General features: G+C 38.2%; 1 protein-coding gene across 1 annotated transcript in view; it reads right to left on the bottom strand.

Annotated features, from left to right (window-relative positions):
• DCTD (dCMP deaminase) overlaps positions 1-20303 on the bottom strand; it is a 53887-nt gene that overhangs the window by 8540 nt on the left and 25044 nt on the right. The gene's annotated exons all lie outside the window — the stretch shown is intronic.

Raw genomic sequence — 20303 nt, 5'->3', positions numbered from 1 at the left:
AGTGTCTTGAGTTCACATTTGAACTCAGGTCCTCCTGACTCCAGAGGCAGTGTTCTAGTTATTGTGCTACCTAAATGCCCCCAAAATTATAATTTTTAAAAATCTTCAAATAGAGAGAGGCACCTCAAGATCACCAAATGAAGGTCAAGGGGTCAGACCAGTTTGGTAATTAGAAACAAAATCATCAGGCACATGATATTGCCTTTTAAGTACCTAGATAGGTCAAAAACCTTTACCTACCCTACCCTAAGTAATAACTACATGACTTCACAATACCCTGGAGAACCCAAATATCTATGGAAAATGGCTCATTTGTGCATTTATATGCACATGTAAGAACATCATCAAGTATGAGGCAGTTTTTTTTTCTTTTCTTGTTTTTTACAAAAGAATCGGGAAGTAATGCTAAGCATTTCTTTCTCTCTTGCAGAACTGGGTTCATCTCTCAAGTGAGTCATCCCAGAAAGACTCAAAAGATGTCTAAGAACCAAAATAACAAACAACAAACAGTTCAGCTGAGTAAATATACATTTTTTCCCTCAAAAGAAAAAGAAGAAATGGGGGTACAAGAAAATACAAGGAGAAGAAAAATAAGAAAAATAAAGAGAGACTGCATCAGTCTACATAAAGACTACACTTTATCTCAAATGAACTTACATAACATTTATGTGTGGGTTACAGTACAGTTGGTATGATTTTTTCAGTTTATATTTTTATTTGGTTTTTGTTTCCCTTTCCAAAGAGTATCTCTTTAAGGGCTTGTATAAGGGATAAATTCAATGACAATGAAAATCTAAGATCTTTAACAACTGAAGATTCCTTGAAGGTTCCAAAAATAAAATTAATTTCATTAATTGTTTTGCCTCCTCCATTAGATTGGGAGTTCCTTGAATTTAGGAATTGTATTTTGCCTTTCTTTGTATCCCTTGTACTTAGTAGAGAACTTGATATTAAATAAATATTCCTTTATTGACTACTTGACATTTCTGCCAATGTGCCTGAAACATCATTTGACCAGATCCAATCCATTTTCAAGGTCTAGCTCAAATCAACTTTTCTTCCATCAAGTCTTCTTCTCCCTTTTCTGAAGATAATTCCTTTGGTACTTAAGTATTTATTCCTCTGCTAAACTTCTTAATTTTAATTTTTTTAAGAATTAAAGTTTTAAAAATATTTGAGTTAAAAAAATTTACCCTAAATAATTACTGATTTATTTCATTACATTTCCTTAATTCGCTAATATATCCTTCCCAAGCCTTCCCTTATTTAAAAAAAAAAAATTTAAAAGCAAAAAACACTTCTGCAAAACAAAATAAAGTGTTCCACACCCACATCCCCCACTTATACAAAGTAAGGAAGAAGATACATACTTATAAGTCTTCTTTGGAGTCAAGCTTGGTCATTATAATTATACAGATTTTTGTTTCAAATTTTTAATTTGTTGACATTTACATTGTTGTAGTCAATGTGTATACTGTTTCCTAAGTTCTGTTTACTCATTCCATATCAGTTCATGCTGTCTTCTCATTGTTTTCTTTTTCCTTTATATTTATTTTAAGATGCAATAATATTCCACTGCATTAAAGTTCTACAGTTCTTCAGCTGTTACCCAGATGATGGACATGTGATAGGTTTACAGGGTTTGGGGTTTGTTTTTTTTTTGCCCTAAAAGAAGTGCTACCATAAGTATTTTTATCTCAATGGAACCCTTCTCTCTATTTCTGATCTCCTTGGGGTATATGCACAGCAAATATTCCTTAATATTTTATGCATTTATATCTTGTCTCTTCAAATAAAAGTAAGGCATCTACTTCTACTACTTTCTGTATTCCTCACATTACCTGGCATGGGCTTATAACACATAGAAAACATTAAATAAATATTTGTTGCATGAAGAAGAGTATGTCTCTTTCCCTGAAAAGAAATAAAACAACTTGAATGATCCCTTGGGCCAAGTCTGAAGTTGTATTTCCTAGGATGAAGCTTTTTGGTGGCCATATCAACGTGGCTTTCTGGTCACTTAAGGACATAAAAAAGGTCCATATCCTCATGGGAGTCCCTTGGTTACTGGCACTGGAGTCACCTCACTCTGCCTATATTCATTTTCACATCAAACAAGGAGGGCCATCCACTCAAATAGCTATTTCATGCTCGGACTAAGTTAACCACCTTTTTTATTAACTATACCAAAATGGAAGAGGGTGCTGGTCTGAGTAGGACTGACGTGTAACTCAGAATCCTCTTCTTTCCCTTCCTTCAAAACTCTTCAAGAGCTAACTTCCTCTATATAAAACCTTCTAAAATCTCCTTCTGCCCCTTAAAGGAAATGTAAATTTTGTTCACTGAACCCTTGAAAGATATCTTGGGGTTTACCCTAGATTTCATTCTAAAGGACCACACTTTACCCAAATCACTTAGCTTCTCAGATTGGCTAAAAATGAGTCCCAGGACAAGTCCCACTTGGTCATCATTTAGGCCCTGATTGGTTCAGAATGAATGTAAAAAGCTGCAGAATTCTTCCAGATTCTATTTTTTTTTCTTTTTCTTGACTAGATAAAGGGGACCATTCTTTGCCTCATTTCTTACTTTACCTTAATCACTCACTGAATGGATGAGACTGAGGAAAGACCTTAGCTTAAAATAGCCAAGGTTTCTCACTGCATCCAAAGCCATCTCCAGTCCTCCTGATCTATGTCTTGCCACTGGACCCAAATAGCTTCAGAGGAGAAAGTAAGGCTGGTGACCGCACAGCCCTGCCTCACTTATATCCAGTTCATTGGCCTACACAGCACCACTTCCCTGAGGCCATGGTCCTCTTCAAGAACAAAAGCAAACAACATTTTTCCCTCCCAAATGTTATGTGTGTGTGTGTACATATAATATATCTATATATGTATATTTGTCCCAACTTTGAGGTTTTTTAATGTCTGTCCCCCTAATACCTGGAATGCTCACACTCCTCATCTCCTGTCTTTCTGGACTTCATTCAAAATTCAGCCTCCTCATTCTCTACCTTCTACAGGAGCACCTTGCCCATCCTTCCACTGCTAGCTCCTTTTCTGAGATTATCCTCCATTTACACTTAGCATATCTTGTACATACATAATTATTTGTGCATTATCTCCCCCACTACACTGGAAGCTCCTTGAGGGCAGAAGTCTAGGTTTCTGCCTTTCTTTCTATCCCCCAGAACTCAGTTTCATAAATGCATATCGACTGCCTGCCTGCCCAATAAAGGTTTACTGATGGATAGATTGAATAAAATCTTATACCACCATAACTGCCCAAAAATGTCTGACAAAAGCAGTAAAGGTTTTGTTTCCAATAGAAATGGGAAGCTCAATCCTATCAAGGCCTCCTCCTGAGAAATGTCCACAGCACAATCATCACCTTGTCCCACAAGACCAAGAAGTTTTGTGCAGGGATTACATATATTGCTTGTAGTTAGAAACAATTAAATATAATTGTCTCTTTTATGCCCCCCTCTGCTCTGCTCTTTGGAACTCCCTCAGAACCCAATGCAATGCTATCAACACAAAGGGTGTTAAATATTTATTGAATGAGTAAGGGAAGAAATGTGAGGCCCAGTTATTGTTAGTCAAAGTTTGGCTCCCTCCTAAATCCACATGTCAAAATGAACAAAATACATTCTGGGTTACAGTGTTTCTATGCAGAACATTAAACAGGTTATGGACACAATTATATTCTCCAGTTCTGAATCACCAGAAGAAATCATCACACTGTCTACCAACAGTCTTCCCTTAATTCACACAAGGCAGTTTGGGGCAAAATTTAACATTTCTATGTCCTGACTCATTAATGGAAATTGCCATATGAAACAAATCCTTCCCACTCAAGCAGCATTTTACAATTCTGCAAAGAAAGGGTGGTTTATTGGCAATAACACAGAGAATTATAAACAGGCTTCCTTTCACTTAGTCACAAAATAACTGAAGTTAAAATGTAAAATCCTCCCTATTGAAAACATGGTTGGCTGGGCAATGTGAAAACCTTGAAATCCGCATGATCTTCAGAAATACGTGAAACTGCCTTGGTGGGATGGGAAGCCTCCCAGTTGTCTAAATCACTTCATTCCTGATCATTTCCTCTGTAATCTCTCTTGGAGTCTAAGGATCTCCGAAAAGAGAAAAATGCCTTTTTCCATGGTAGAGTGGGGGAGCAGGAAAGGAGTTCTATGGGTCCAGGTGCAGCCCCTCTGAAGTTGGGTATGCTTAATTGTTTTTCTTTGTTACAAGGAGAAGACTACAAAGGGTGGTCTTGTGTAACTTTGAAAACAAAAAGCATTAATAAAACATTAGGGATTTTTTTTAGATATTAGGTATATCCCCCCAATCAAAAATAAGGTTTCTGCTTCACAATTCCATCTTTCTAATTGGGATCAAGTCCAAACTCCGGAGTGACTTCCATTATTTTTTTCCATTGTGAACAGATCTTAACAGAATAGAAGTTCTCTGAAGGCAGGATTCTATGTTATTTTTCATTTTTCAACTCCTGGTGGTTTAAACAGTGTAAGAGGTGATGAAATCCAAGAGTTTGGCAGTTTGGTAAAAAATAAAATTAAATATGTTTCCCTCCACAGTTGGTCCTAAAAAGGACAAACCTCTAAAGTAGGTTGTTCAACTGGCAGTCCTTGGGACCCATTCATGCCAGCCTGGAATTTGTTATTGTTGTTGTTGTTGTGTTCTTATGTGGTGTTGGATTTATTAATGAGTATTGAATTTTGTATGCAGCTCTTGAATGGTTTTTTGGGGGCAACATAGCCCAGAAGAGCTAAAGGGTTGGACACCCCTGCTCTAGAGAGTGGTGTCAAACAAGAACAGAATTAGGTTAGCATATATGTTTATTAAAATTTCACTGATTAGGTAGATGTGTGTGGAGTTGTGGAGATGGATCTTATACAATTCCACTGACAGAAGGCAGGATCTGAAAAAAGCTGCTTTCGGCTTGTCCATCAGGGTAGCAGTCCTCAACTCAGGATGGAGCTGAATATCAGACCTTCCTGGGAGATATGTCCAGGAGGGCACCCCTCTCAACTCAGGGTCTTTGTGCCTTATCAGTTATGCTAAAACCACCAACAAAGCATGTGAATCTTCCCTCTCCAGAACCATTGATACAATGGGAAATTCATATTTGTTATTGAGATCAGCAGAGGTTAGTGAATATTAGTTGAACTGAAAGGAATTCCTACAGACAACTGAGCTCTATAGGAGCTATCTATGTTGATAAAAGGGGCAGCTGGATGGTACAATGTTAAGAATGTAGAGCCCAGAATCAGGAAGACCTGAGTTCAAATCCAGCATCAGATACTTCATAGCTGTGTGACTCTGGGACAGTCACTTAATCCTGAATGCCTTAGTTTCCTTAGTTGTAAAATGGCCTGGAGAAAGAAATGGAAAACCACTTCAGTATCACTGCCAAGAAAAACAGTCAGACACAACTGAAACAACCTATCAACAACTTGCTAACATGATAAGTGACAAAACTGAGTTGAGAAGATTTGCAAGGGGCTGCCCTTTGTATCCCTAGTAACTAGAAATAATAATGATGATGATGATGATGATGATGATGATGATGATGATGATGATGATGATGATGATGGGCAGCTAGGTGAGGCAGTGCTGATAGAGCACTGGCCTTGGGAATCAGGACAGGAGTTTGAATCCAGCCTCAGACACTTACTAGCTGTATGACCTTGGGAAACTCACTTAACCCTGACTGCTTCACATCCAGGGCCAACTCTAGTCGTCCTGATTCATATCTGGCCACTAGACCAGATGGTTCAGGAGGAGAAAGTGAGGCTGGGTCTCAGCACAGTCTCCCCCCACTCAAGTCCAATTTAAGTGCTTGTCATGGCATCATCTCCCTGGTGATGTTATAGTCTTCTTCAAGAACAAAGGACAACAGCTATTGGGACAAAAACTCTCTTTTAGATAAAAACTGCTGGGATAATTGAAAGTTAGTATGGAAGAAACTTAGATTAGACCAACACCTCACGCCCTTTACCAAGATAAGATCCAAATGGTTACAGGACATAGGCATAAAAAACAATACTATAAGAAAACTAGAAGATCAAGGACTAGTTTACCTGTCAGATCTGTGGAAAGGGGAGCAGTTTATGACTAAGGAAGAGATGGAGAACATCACTAAAAACAAACTAGATGATTTTGATGACATTAAATTAAAAAGGTTTTGTACAGACAAAACCCACTGTCACCAAGATCAAAAGATGTAGTAAACTGGCAAACAATCTTTACAACTAATGTTTCTGACAAAGGACTCATTTCTAAAATATACAGAGAACTGAGTCAAATTTAAAAAAAAATCATTTCCCAATTGACAAATGGTCAAAGTATATGCAAAGGCAATTTACAGATGAGGAAATCAAAGCAATCCAGTCACATGAAAAATTGCTCTAAATAATTATTAGAGAAATGCAAATTAGAGCATCTCTGAGGTACCACCTTACACCTCTAAGACTGGCCAATATGACCAGAAAGGATAATGATCATTGTTGGAAGGGTTGTGGGAAATCTGGGACACTATTACACTGTTGGTGGAGCTGTGAACTCATTCAACCTTTCTGGAGAGAAATTTGGAACTACGCCCAAAGGGCAACAAAAATGTGCATACCCTTTGATACAACAATAACACTACTGGGTCTATACCCTGAAGAGATGATGAAAAAGGGTAAAAACATCACTTGTACAAAAATATTCATAGCATCCCTGTTTGTGGTGGCAAAGAATTGGAAATCAAGTAAATGTCCTTCAATTGGGGAATGGCTTAGCAAACTGTGGAATATGTATGTCATGGAACACTATTGTTCTATTAGAAACCAGGAGGGATGGAAATTCAGGGAGGCCTGGAGGGATTTGCATGAACTGATGCTGAGTGAGATAAGCAGAACCAGAAAAACACTGTACACCCTAACAGTAACATGAGGGTGATGATCAACCTTGATGGACTCGCTCATTCCATCAGTGCAACAACCAGGGACAATTTTGGGCTGTCTGCAATGGAGAATACCATCTGTATCCAGAGAAAGAACTGCGGAGTTTGAACAAAGACCAAGGATTATTGTCTTCACTTTAGGAAAAAAACCTGATACCTTGTTGTCTGATCTTGCTAGCTCCTGTACTTTATGTTTCTTCCTTGGGGATATGATTTCTCTCTCATCACATTCAATTTGGATTAATGTATACCATGGAAACAATGTAAAGACTGACAAATTGCCTTCTGTAGGGGGCAGGGGGAGAAGGAAGTAAGATTAGGGGGAAAAATTGTAAAACTCAAAATAAATAAAATCTTTAAAAAAAAAAAGAAAGAAAAGAAAATGAATACTGAAAACTATCTCCACATGTAACTGGAAAAAGTAAAACATTAAAAAAAAGAAAAGAACAAAGAACAAAGGACAAAACATTATTAACTAGTACATAGGAAGAATTTAATAAATATTCACTTGTTAGACATATATATTCAACCCTCTTTCTTTCTTGAGGCTTGGTCCTATATTGCTGATTACCCATTCAATCCAATGGATCTCCATTAGCATCTCAGACTCAGCATATCTGAAACAGAACCTTTCTCTCCTAAAATCCAATGGTTTTATTTCTCTTAAGGGTGACCTCAACTTGCCTATCAACCAAGCTTGTGATTATCTGTCTTGTTGCTCCTCTCCATGGTACTCCATCTCCCTATGATAGGAATAGGTTCCAGAATTGGCTCCAGACTTACTCTCTGGCTTCCTTCAAAACTCAGCTCAAATCCCACCATTTACAAAAAAGGTCTTCCCTAGTAACTGCAGTCACCCATCTGGGGTTCCCTTCCATTTGCTCCATAAACCTTTCATAAACACTGTTGTTTGCATGTCATCTCCTCCATTTGATGGGGAGCTCCTTGAGGCAGAAGCCGTATTTTTGCCTTTCTTTGTATGCCTTGAACTTAGGAGAATTCTTAGCAAACAACATGCTGATGTGACTCCAACCTTCTTATAGTACTCTTATAGTGATTAGTAATGACAACAAATGTACACAATAGAAACCTGCTGTTTTATGTCCAATCTTCTTTTCTACAATATGTCTATGCCAATGCCCTTTTTTTGGTGTTTAAGTTTAAAATTAAATTTTAAAAAAATAAACAAAAAAGGGGGGTGGCTAGGTAGCACAGTGGATAGAGCACCGGCCTTGGAGTCAGGAGTACCCGAGTTCAGATCTGGCCTCAGACACTTAATAATTACCTAGCTGTGTGGCCTTGGGCAAGCCACTTAACCCCATTTGCCTTGCAAAAACCTAAAAAACCACCCAAAACCAATAGTCCAAATTTAGTCCTCCCATCAAATCCCCCTTTCTCATCTAGTCTTTAACTCTTTAGAACAGCTGAAACAACAGTTCTCCTACTTGATTTTCCATCTGACACACTGACCATGATGTCCCTGCTTATCTCTGAAAGGTTCATCACTTCAAGTAACTGCATTTCTGGTGTTTATACCCAATAACTAGAAAGTGTCTGGCATGTACTTGTCTGCGTGATCATTTTCAGTCATATCCTACTCTTTATGGCCCCTTTATGGATGTTTACTTAACAAAGATAATGCAGTGGTTTGCCATTTTCTTCTCCAGCTCATTTGACAGATGAGGAAATTGGGGCACACAGAGTTATGTGACTTGCCCAGTCACACAGCTAGTAAGTGACTGAGCCTGGATTTGAACTCACAAACTCCAGGCCCAGCACTGTACCACCTAGCTGCACTGCCTTACTTAATAACTGTATCCGGAATTGCATCTGTCTAATCTTCTGCCATCCTGCCCCAACTTTTATCTTCCATCCACAGCAGGTATCACATACGTCCAAACTACCCTTATACACTGACCTGGCCTGGGCCCAAATAATGGCTCAAAGACTCTACTATAGAAGCCTCCCAATTGATCTTTGTTTCCAGTCTCTCCTCCCCCTTTCTAATCAGTCCTCAACTTAGCTGCCAATATTGTCTTTCGAAGGCATAGGCTGGTATATGTCACTCCCCTGATCCCCCAAATCCTCAGTAGCTTCTTTATGCTAAAATACCCACCCTTTAGTCCTTCAAGGGTTTCCACCCCTTCACTTACTCTAAAACAGACCCCTAGCACTGCCCAAATTTCACATACTATCTCTCACCCTGCAGGATTTGCCCAAGTCTTCCCCTATGGCTAGATTGTTCTGCATATATACACCTCAATTCTATGTCTAACTCCTTATTTTGGTTTTACACTGAGTTCAGATATCCTGGGAAGCCTCTCCTGATGCCTGCAGGCAATGTGCTTCTCCCTTCAAATTGTCTTTATCACTCTCCACACTGTATCTCTTTCTACCTCCTGTGTCCAGAATCTAAGTTTCTTGGAGGCAGACTCTTTTTATCTTTTTTACCTTACATTCAATTCTAAACATAGCACAGTGATAGAAGGAGTGCTGGGCCTGGATTTGGGAAGACTTGAGTTCAAATCCAGTCTCAGACTGGGCAAGTCACCCCACCTCTATTTCCTTCAATTTCCAAAATAGAGATCATGACAGCACCTGCCTTGCAGCCTTGGTGTGAGGGTTAAATGAGCTAATATTGATTTAAAAAAGAAAAGTACCTGGGACATGGTTGACACAACTAAAATTTGAATTCTTTTCAAGCTAAATCCAATAACACTTTCTCTTCTTGTCCTTCTAGACATTTCCACTACCTTTGTGACCACTCTTTCTAGCATCAAGAATGGGGTTGTTAGGTAGGTGTGGCACAGTGGAGAAAATGCCAAACCTGGAGTCAGGAAGTCCTGAGATCCAATAGACACTTATGAGTTGGGAGACCCTGGGAGAGTCACTTAACCCTCAGTTTCCTCTTCTGTAAAACAAGTCAGAGAGGGAAATGGCAAACCACTCCAGTGTCTTTGCCAAGAAAATCCCAAAAGGGGTTACAAAGAGTTGGGTACAGCAACAATAACAAGCATCATACTTGCCTGACCTTTCTCCTGCTTCTCTGACCACTCTCCTCCTCTTACCTCTGTGGGGTTTCCCAATGCCTAAGCCCTGAACTTTAATATTATTTCCCCCCAGTAATCTCTGTGAAGAATTAGTCTCCTCCCAGATCTGCACTTCAAAATCTGATCTCTCATCTTGACTTAACCTTTCCGGTCCCTTCTTTATGAGTGGCCAGCAGGAAATCTACCCTCTATGGCCACTCCAGTGAAATCTGACAAATAAAATATTACAACCCCCCCCACCTCTATCCCAAAGCTAAGAAATTGAGAATAGCCTTCTTTTCCTATTTTGCTAGCAACCTTAATTCTCTGTTGGAATCCCCAAGTATCACTGTGCTACATGTTGTAAATAAACCTGACCAGATGAAAGTGACTTTCCTAGTGATCTTAAGAAATATGTAGGCTTTTTGTATCCTCAGGAGACCCATTGGTCAAGTGTACCAAAGAAGGCACAACATCTTTTCAATATTCATGAGATACTTTAAATCTGTGAAAATATGACCAATTACTAAAGCATTTTAGCTCCAACTCTTTAGAAATGGCTAAGTAATAATAGCCAAATAAAACTAACAATACTTGATGCTTACTTGATAAGAAAAGAATATAAAACCATTCAATTATTTCCCCAAATTATCTAAAAGGCAAGAAATTAGATGCCAAAAATATCAGATTAATACTTTTAAAAGCTCATGACTGTCAGAAGGAAAATCTTTTTTTTTTCAGGTAATTATAAGACAATTCATATACTTGGGTCTCTTTTCTTGTTACTGACTCTCAAAATTCAGCTCTACATTAACACCGGACCACTGTGAAGAGATTGTATAATTAGAAAAATATATTTTCCAAAATTCTCCCTTGTTTGATTAATCCTTACTGTCTTGTATAGGCTGTTCACCTAGAAGGCTGACAAATTAACAGGATAGTCTATCTCTGGTTAGATTTAAAAAAATCTGGGTCTTCATAATTTTGGAGATTTGACTTTTTTAAATCTCATTTGATATAAGATGAAGATCTGTTTCTGACAATGATATTATTAAGATTACTCACAGAGGTGACAAGTTAGAAAAAAAAATGAAGTGAAGACACTGTCAGGGAAAAAAAAATCTAATGCTCCTCCAATAATTTAGCAGTAATGCGACTTCAGTACAGTCGATTGATCTGAAGACGAGATGCAAGGATGACAGGTAATAATGATGCTTGGCAAAATATGGCAGCGGGTAGCCTTTCAGTTTTTACTCCCATTAAAGAGGAGGGGAGTTTTGCAGATTGCCTGAAAGCCTTCATTTTCAGGGGTATGGTATTTTTCTTTCAAGAAATGTTTTCCAGCCATCAACGAGAAGCCATTGTGACCCAAGCTAACCTTAGAATGTGGGTTGTTTGACATAGTGGCAATGCTAGAGCAAGGGGCTTCCATCCAGGTAGAGGTGATGTGGGACCATGCAGCAATGGCCTACATTGATAAATAGCAAAATAGCAGCAGGGATCTATTTTTTATGTGTTTCTCTGGGGAACCCAATCCCTGAACCAAGTTGATGACTCTGAAGGTCCTGGGACTTTGAGGGCCACCTATGTTCAAAATGTAGACAGGTCAGTTCACTGACAAGACAGGGTCAGATTGTAAAAACAGAATCTTGTGCCATAGTCCTTCTGGAATTTTCTAAGGGTAAAATAATGTGTTCCATCTAATGCACCCTTGCTATCCAATTAACAACTGAGATGAGGTCTAGGCCAGCTTGTTTGTAACTCTAGTAATTCCTTCTTAATTTTCACATAAACTCAGCTATATTCTGGTTCCTGAGTTTTATGAGTGACCTAAGTCAGAGGACTTTGAGTGGGTGCTTTGTATCCAATTAACAACAAAGATGAAATGGAACACCCAAGTCTAATACTGGCTTGAGGAAAGCTGTCTCATAATTTCGGGTTAATTTCCACCATAAACTCTACCTATATTTTAGTAACTTGAATTTTATGATTCATCTGAGTCAAAGAATTTTGCGTTGGATTTTCTCATCTCTAAAATGGAGGGATTGGCTAAGACACCCAGAAGGCCTCTCTCAACTCCCCCAAAAAACAGATTCAATGTTTTTTGTTAGTTTGTTCTTTTAATTTTAATTATCAAATGTTCCCATCGAACAAGAAAGAGCATTAGTTAGAGGCTATCTGTTCTAACTTCCCACTTGATACTCAGTGATGGTCTTCAACCCCCCCCCCCCATTCCCCAATAACATTGCTGACACTGACAGGCTGGTCATTCAGTCACAGTTTGAGTACTTCCTGTGATGGAAACTCAATTGTTCTCCTTTCTGTAAAAATCAATTTACAGAATTATTCAGCTGCTTCTTGAGTTAAAATGGATTTTCACTATTCATTTTCCAGTTACTGAAAGACATCCTGTCAGGGCCTTCGTATTTCAATGCTGCTCTCTGAAATACCTACCGTTTGGGTCAACAATTTAACAATTTAATATGCTCTAAATCTAAGTCCTTTCCCCTAGAAAAGGACAGGAAATGTTTCCTATGGTCACTACTACATGAAGCAAACATTTTGGGTCAGAGTTCTCTATCTGAGCATCTTTCAGTTTCAACAGTCTGCTCCATTTCAAAAGTCGCCCCCCACTCCTACTAGCTATTATCAGAAGATCTCTTACTGAACTCTTCTCTTTCCCATTCACCTCAAGCATCATGGTAGCAAGGAGAGTCAAAAGACCTGGTTCTAAATCTCACCCTCTGATATTTACTACCTGTATGACTTAGCTTCCTCACCCAAGAAATGGGAAAGGGGGGGGGGGGGGCTTTTATTAAACATCTACCAAGTTAAAATGCTAAGGATATGAAAACAAGCAAAGGGAAAGTCTCTGCCCTCAAGGAACTTAAATTCTAATGGAGAAAGACAAAATATAAAAGGGAGCTGAAAAGGGCAAGAGGCAGGGCAGCTAGGTGGTACACACTGGCCCTGGAGTCAGGAGTTCAAATTTGACCTCAGATACTTAATAATTACCTAGCTGTGTGGCTTGGGCAAGCCACTTAACCCCATTGCCTTGCAACAAACAAACAAACAAACAAACAAAAAAAAAAACCTGAAAAGGGCAAGAGGGAGGGGTGTGAAGGTACCCAACTCCAGGGCATGGTTTTGAAGTTGGGAAGCCACAAATAAAGGGAAGGAGGGTAATGAAGACCAGAGAGGTCCACTCTACAAAATGGTGGCTCTAGAGGAACTCACCAAAGGGAGGAGGGAGAAAAGGAATATTCCAAGTTAGAAGGAGTGGTTAGATGTTCCAGGCGCCGGAGGAAGTTCCAGGATAAGACATCATTTAATAATTAGTATAATTATATACTAAGTACCCTATCATCACCACCATTTAAGTCCCAGCAGAACTATCAGAAGTAAATGAAGGAAGGGAATAAGGGAAAACTACACCAATCCTCCTCTTCCCCAAATATCATTAAATCCCCAAAGCTCCCTCCTTAGTGTTTCCAACTACCATATTACCCCATTCTTAGCCTCTTTCCTCCTCTTCTTCCCTCACTTAGAGATCCTGCCCAACTCCTCACCCTACTGGCCCTATGATGTATATAAAAAGAGTGCTGTACTGGGAGTCAGAGGCTGTAGGTTCAAATCCTAACTCTGCTGTTAAATACTAGCATTACCTTGGGAAAGTCCATTAACTTGCCTGTGTCTTTTTTTTCCCTCTTGTATAAAATAAGGCCCTTGGGAGAGGAGATCTCTAAGTATATAAAGAAGAGCCCTTCTATAATTTCATCCTTGCCCCCACTAAAGTCTTCAATCTCTGACCTGGACCAGGGATGTTAATACCAAGCTTAGACACAAAGTTTCCATTCCCATTGCAAAGCAGGTAAGAGAGTAAGGGAGGAGTTCAGGGCTTAGGGGAAATGGAATATATATTCTTGGCAACTCAAATAAGTTATTCTCAATGCATTTTGAAAATGAGGCATTAGCAGCTTTTCTACAGTACCAGTAGTCCCAAACTACAATAACTCACACACTTGCCCCCTACTTTTCTTTGCACATTTCTTGAATATATTTATTCCCATTTCCTGTTCTTATTCTCTAGAACTGAACCTTCCTTTATATCAAAGAGAAACAGTTCAATGAAAACAATCAAATATGATGACCTTATCGGACAAAGTAGGCATTGCTTTGCCCCTCATTCCCTTATCTCCCTGTCAAAAGTAGAGTGATATATTTTTCCATCTGCTCTTTGGGGACAAGAATTAAAAACTGTGCCTCAACTGATATCTCACCTTGGAACTTACCTCATCTCCTGGGGTCTCCTAACTCTAAAACATTCAACCACACCTTCAACCTTTTCACACACCGGGATATCTCTCCACCTGGCCCAATGGTGAAGTATATACAAAATGTTGGACTTGGAACCAGAAAGACTCATTTTCATGAGTTTAAATCCAGCCTTACACATTTATTAGCTGTATGAAGGTAGCCAAGTGACTTCACTCTGTTTGCCTCAGTACCTCATCTGTAAAATGAGTTGGAGAAGGAAATGGCAAATCACTACAGTAGCTCTGGCAAGATAATTCCAAATGGGTCATGAACTAAAAAAAAAATTAAACAATAAAGAGCTGTTTGTTTAGCATCAATATTATTGCCCCCTGATCTATCATGTTCAGTAGAGATGTCAAACAAATAGAAATGAGGCTACTAAGCCATACAAAAGGATGCCTCTGAGATATTAACTTAGAAAACCATATTAACATCATCTATGCTCTCTTGTATTTTTATTTATTGTGTTAAATATTTTCATCCTATCTCCTTCAACTGAGTATTCCTGGTCACCTTTGACATCTCTGACGTAGTTTACTACCTATGAAAATTTATCTATGCTATTTTCTAATATAAAAAAATGTTTTAAATTATGTTTGTACTAAGCAAGCCTCCTACTAACTCTGAACATGAAGGAAGCACCTAGATTATATTAGCACTGGTTTCTTTGCTTAAAATTCAAGTGAGAAATTCAACGGATTGGGATCAAAAGACATTTACACGATCAGAAAAGAAAGCAGGCAAGCAAAAAAAAAGGCTATATACTCTCAGAAGCTCTTTACATTCCAATTTTCCTTACTAACAGGGCTGCAATCATTTGGAATATGAATCTTCATCTATTCAAGGCAAGTAGCAACTGACAGATTCTGGACCACATGGTTAGAAAGATGACAGAAACCCAGCTAACATTTCATCTGGTCCAATGAAGACATGACTCAAAAGCAAAAGCAGATCTGAGACTACAAAGGAATTGTCAGAGGTTTAGACCATTCAGAGGAGGTCTGGGGGTTATTAAAAGCTAATGTGTTCACCATTCAGTCCCTCTCATACCCACTCTCCTGGATCAATGGTGAGAAATCAACTTGGTAGCCAATTGCTCCTATTCTTAGGTCAATCTGTCTTCTGTCCTCCAAAAGGAATAGTTCAGAAGCTCTATGCCACATCTTTCTGTACCCAAAACTCATTCATGTCAACTCTAAAGTCAGAGAAATGAACACTCAACACGTACAGGATTTCACCTATCCTCTCAATGACTCCAAGACCTTCAGGACAGGAGACCTTAGTCTAGGGACTATGAACTTGATTTTTTAAAATATTTTAATAACCACATTCCAATATATATAATTCTCTTTGTAATCCTATATATCAGATTCAATGAATCTCAAAATATTATTCTGAAAAGGGGTTCATAGGCTTCATCAGACTGCCAGAAGGGTCTTGAATACTCCTCAAAAGGTTAAGAACCCTGGCTTTAGAAGCAAGCAGCATATTTACAAATTGGTTATGTAGTCTTCTCTTTTTTTCTTCCCCAGAAAGAATATGAGAGGAGGAGGATGAATCACAACCACTACAGCATTTAAGTTTACAAAGCATTTTCCCCTAGCATTATTAGCCCTGTTGGATAGAAAAAGAAACTAAAATTCAAGTATATGACTCCAAAATCACACAGCTAATAACTGCTAAAAATAAGATATATAAGAAATAGAGGGAAAAGTCTCAGAAAGAACAATATAGACTAAAAGTCAGTGAAAGTGTATGGCAAACCAAATGGTCTAGGTCAATGAAATTCTTAGCAAGAACTAAGAGCCTATAAATATCAGGTGCTGGGGATACATGGGAAAAACTTAAAGTCTCTGCCCTCAAAAAGAATAATGGAAAAAAGCACAGTTTGGAGTAGATGCATCAAACCTGGCCCACCAAACAGTAGAACTCCCATAAGATTAAAATGTAATTAGGAAATGTTTCACAAAATAAAAACACAGCATAGGTATTGTTAACATGTGGTTTTCTAAATTAACATACAGCTAGCAGGGATCTGTATCTATTTGAGTTTGACACTACTGGGGTAGAGACCTGGACATGTAGTCAGGAAGACCTGGGTTCAAATCCCACCTGTGATAATAGCTGTGTGCTCATGGATAAATTATTAGCCAACATAAGTTTCCCAGCCTATAAAATTGAGTCAGTAATATCTGAAGTTCTTACCAAATGGGTTTTTTGTTTGTTTAGGGGTTTTTTTTGGTAGGGAGGATGATAGGCTAAATGAGATAAAGTATATTAAATGCTTTTCAAACTTCAAAGTGCCTATATAAATGTCTGTAATCATGCAGGTGCTGCTGAAGCTGAATGAACTAAATAAATCAAAGTGTGAGAATTTTTAAATGATAGACTTCAGGAACAATTGTCCAACTGAATCCTGGTTAACTATTCTCTTCCAAAATTACCCACACAATACCATACAATCAAAAAAAAAAAAAAAAACAGAACAGGGGAATCCAGAGAAACACTCAAAGAACTGTACCAACTGATACTGGCTGAAATAAGCAGAACAACAATACGCCTAGGAACATTAATGAAAAAGATCACAAAGAGGAAAAAATTGATTGAAAAAATAACTGACCCCAGAGAACAGATAGAATAGGGCAGAGAGGTGAGGGGATAGGGAGGCAAAACAATGCCTACTTTGTCGGATAATTCACCATATTGGGCTGTTTTCTGTTTAACTGTATCTCTTTAATATAAGGTAAGGTTCAGTTCCAGGGGATAAGAACAGATAATGGGAATAAATATATCCAAAAATGATATAAAAACAAAAGCATCATTGAAACTTATTAGGGGGAGAAAAGTATTTCCCCACCCTAAACCCCCTGATTTCTATAAAACTTTAGGAGACTTGTATCTTTCATTTGCATTCATTGTTACCTATAAATGTCACTTTAGAATTTAAACCTGAAGTAGGTTTTGTCAACAATAACACTCTCCTGATAGAGATCATGCTGTTCTTTTTTTTTTAACTGCAAGGTTAAGAGTGATGGGTTACCCTTCATGTTGATTCTCTAATTTAAATATAAAGAAAGACTTAAAACCTTAGGGAGGGGCAACAGAAGGAAGGAAAAGTTTAGGGGAAAAAAAAATCAGCATGGACCAAACCAACCATGGCAGAATCCATTAAAAATAATTTCCCTAAAGTCTTTATCTTATTTTAATTGATAAGCAATTACTGACTATATTTTGTCAACGTTACTGACTTTTAATTTTCAAACAAATAAGGCAAGTTTGTTCTTTTTTTTAAATATAGAACAAGTCTCTTTTCTATTTTCTTGCACATGGTACCTGAGGTAATTTCTGGTGGGCTATAACCAGTATACAAAAGAGTAAGGTTAATAAAGCTAATCAATAAATACTCATTTATTGCTGGGGATATAAAAAGAAACATAAGATAGTCCTTGCCCTCAAGGAACCTCCAATCTAATGGAGGGGAGATGACATGAAAACAAATAAATACAAAGGAAGCTATATAATGGAAAATAGGAAACTATTAATAGAGGGAAGACACTGTAATTAAGAGGTGATAGAGAAGGTTTCCTAGAAAAGATAGGATTTTAGTTGGAACTTAAAGACAAAGAGGTCAGTAAGCCTGAGACTTTTTCTTTTCTGTAAAATCATACCAAAAGTATAAGTTACTTCAGGGCACAGGCTATTTCTTACTTTTGTCAGTAACACAAAATGAATATAGTACCAGAGTGAGTTAAATTATTTTTCAAATCTGACCTCAGATATTTGCTAGCTCTATGATCCTGGTCAAGCCCCTTAATCCCTGAGTGCTTCAGTTTCCTCATCTGTAAAATGGGGACCATAATTACACTTACTTCCCAGGATTGTGAGGAACAAATGAGATAATATTGCTTAGCAAAGTGCCTGGAAAATAGCTGATACATAATAATAAATACTTGTTCCTCTCCTGGTGCTTAGCACATTTTTTTTTAATTATTGTTCAGTCAGTCTTTTCAGTTTTATCAGGTTGGGGTCTTCTTGGCAAAGATGCTGGAGTAGTTTGACATTTCCTTCTCCAGGCTTGACAAATGAGGAAACTAAGGTAAACAGGATTAAGTGACTGACCCTGGGTCACACAGCTAGTAAATGGCTGAGGTCAAATTTGAACTCAGAAAGATGTCTCTTCCTGACTCCAAGTCTGGCTCTCTACCTAGCTTAATAAATGCTTAGTCAGAATTCCTAAGCTAAATATATGAGAATAGTCTGAGAGAACAAATCTGAAGTCCTAAAATCATTTGGGATCCCCCCTCAATATCTCCATCCCCCTTCATAGCAAGGGTCCTTGACAAAAAAAAACTGACCTCAGAATCCAGGTCAGGCCTAACCAGAGACTTGTTAACAAGCCTTTCTTTGGTGCTTCCCACCATAGAAAGGACTTGGTGAAGACCCTTCTAGCATCATATGACTTAGGTAAAGCATTTTTTCTATAACCCCACACTGTCTAAGTCCCAGCTGTAGACAAATTGAACTATTACTGATCAGGCTGATTGTCCAAAAAATAAGTGTCTATTTATTCTGTGACTTAGAATCTTCACCTCAATAATGGTTAAAGAAATTAATTCTTGTTCTACCAACCTTCTACAGTTGTCATGAGGAACAAATCATATCAAAGAGTCATAGAATTCAAGGCTAAACAGGAATCATTGAACATAGGGGGAAAAAAGCATACAATGCTATATTTATTTATAAAATTATATTATTAACACTATATACCAGACAAAAGTGAGATGATTCCAATTCTGAGAGATTTTACTATTAAGGAAAAATTGGGTGACATATCCACAGGCTGAGATTTGAACGCCCTCTGTAGACTGCCTCTACAAGACTAAGCTTATAACAATGATAATAGTAATTATTTTAACTGCCATTTTGTAAAGTCAAAGTTTGCCTTCCATATCTCACTGATTACATCTCTTTGAGCCTAACAAGCCTGTGAAATTCTCATTATATCTCATTATCATCCCAATTATGTATATGAAGAAAATGAGGTCCAGGGAAACTAAGAGAATTGTCCAAGGTCATAGAGTTATTAAGTGTTGAGGCAGGACCTGAATTCTGATGGGGGGAGGGGTTCATCTTCTAATTCAGAGTCTAAAGGTACTACTACAATAAGCTATTGTTTTTGTTGTTTTTCAGTTGTGTTCAACTCTTTGTGACACCATTTGGAATTTTGTTGACAAGGATGTGGAGTGGTTTGACATTTCCTTCTCTAGCTCATTTTACAGATGAGTAAACTGAGGAAAAATACTGATGTGACTTGCCCAGGTCAAATACCTAGCAAGTGCCTGAGGTCAGATTTGAACTCAGGAAGATAAGTCTTCCTGATTCCAGGCCCATCATTCTATCACACTGTATCACCTAGCTGCCCACTTACAAAAAGTATCATTTCACAGTCATTTGCTGAAGAATTAAAATGAGGAAAAGTGGCCAAAAGAGCTCCAATTTTACTGTAGTCACCTAAATTCAAAATTAATGGCATCTTGAACAAAGTCCTTTAATTGCAGAATTTAAAAATTCATGCTCAGTTATCATGTTCAATATTTTAAGTTCACTGTAGTATCTATCATTTGGGTAGGAAGGAACATGCCTCTACTAAAGCCACTAGAATGGATGAGGATGAAAATAAATGTCCCCCTCCTCCAAGCCTACACATAAGCCTACACCTGCTTTCTGCCCTCAGGAGTGAGACTACACCATGTGAGGCAGAGTTTGTATTCAGTAAAATATTTTACTGACTCACAGATTTAAAGGGATTTCCAAAGTCCTCTTCTACTTTGGAACCATTTCCCCCTCCTCAACAAACATGTTCTGACCACCTCGAAGGGCAAGGCAGTGGGCCAGTTGATGGAGATAAAGGGGAGGACTAGTTACATTAGGAGACAGAGCCCCTGCCTTCACTATACTACTTCTCAATACCAGAGGGACTTGAGA

Source organism: Macrotis lagotis, chromosome 3 (assembly GCF_037893015.1).
Source record: "Macrotis lagotis isolate mMagLag1 chromosome 3, bilby.v1.9.chrom.fasta, whole genome shotgun sequence".
Lineage (NCBI taxonomy): Eukaryota > Metazoa > Chordata > Mammalia > Peramelemorphia > Peramelidae > Macrotis > Macrotis lagotis.
This window is presented reverse-complemented; position numbering and strand designations above follow the sequence as displayed.